The sequence below is a fragment of the Carassius gibelio genome, chromosome A25, assembly GCF_023724105.1.
Source record: "Carassius gibelio isolate Cgi1373 ecotype wild population from Czech Republic chromosome A25, carGib1.2-hapl.c, whole genome shotgun sequence".
In the NCBI taxonomy this organism is placed as follows: Eukaryota; Metazoa; Chordata; class Actinopteri; order Cypriniformes; family Cyprinidae; genus Carassius; species Carassius gibelio.
In genome coordinates this window covers 19,599,139-19,599,910 of record NC_068395.1, presented here as the reverse complement: position 1 = coordinate 19,599,910, position 772 = coordinate 19,599,139, and the positions used below count along the sequence as shown (strand labels likewise).

The 772-nt window shown below is 41.6% G+C and overlaps 2 pseudogenes; both read left to right on the top strand.

The window, feature by feature from the left end:
• The first annotated feature begins 346 nt into the window (after positions 1 to 346).
• On the top strand, positions 347 to 465 carry LOC127947812 (uncharacterized; annotated as a pseudogene).
• Positions 466 to 663: 198 nt separating this feature from the next.
• LOC127947790 (uncharacterized) lies at positions 664 to 772 on the top strand (annotated as a pseudogene).

Below are 772 nucleotides of genomic sequence, written 5' to 3'. Positions count from 1 at the left end.
TACCAGGTGCTGTAAGATTTTGGATTTTTTCACTAATTATCTAATAATCTAGCAAAAAAGAGTCTATGTCCCATTTCAGAAGCAAAGCAGGCTTGGTCCTGGTTAGTACTTGTATGGGAGACAGCCTGGGAATACCATGTGCTGTAAGCTTTTGGATTTTTTCACTAATTATCTAATAATCTTGCAAAAAAAAAAAAAGTTCCTATGCTCGATCTCGGAATCTAAGCAGGTTTGGGTCTGGGAAAACCAGTTGCTATAAGATTTTGGGTTTTCTTCCCTACTTATATAATGCTCTGGTGATTAGACTGGCCGATCTCTAAATAGCTATCTCTTTGCAGCAGTCCTAGCTTATGGCCATACCAACTTTGTTATGCCCAATATCGTCTGATCTTGGAAGATACACAGGTTTGGGCCCGGTTAGTACTTGGATGGGAGACCGCCTGGGAATACCAGGTTCTGTAAGCTTTTGCATTTTTTTACTAATTATCTAATAATCTTGCAAAAAAAAAGAAGAAAGTTTCTATGCCGATCTCAGACTCTAAGCAGGTTTGAGCCTGGGAAAAGCAGTTGCTATAAGATTTTGGGTTTTCTTCCCTACTTATATAATGCTCTGGTGATTAGAGTGGCCGATCTTTAAATAGCCCTCTCTTTGAAGCATTTCCCGCTTACGGCCATACCAACCTGGCTATGCCTGATCTCGGAAGCTAAGCAGGTTTGGGCCTGGTTAGTACTTGGGTGGGAGACCGCCTGGGAATACCAGGTGCTGTAAGCT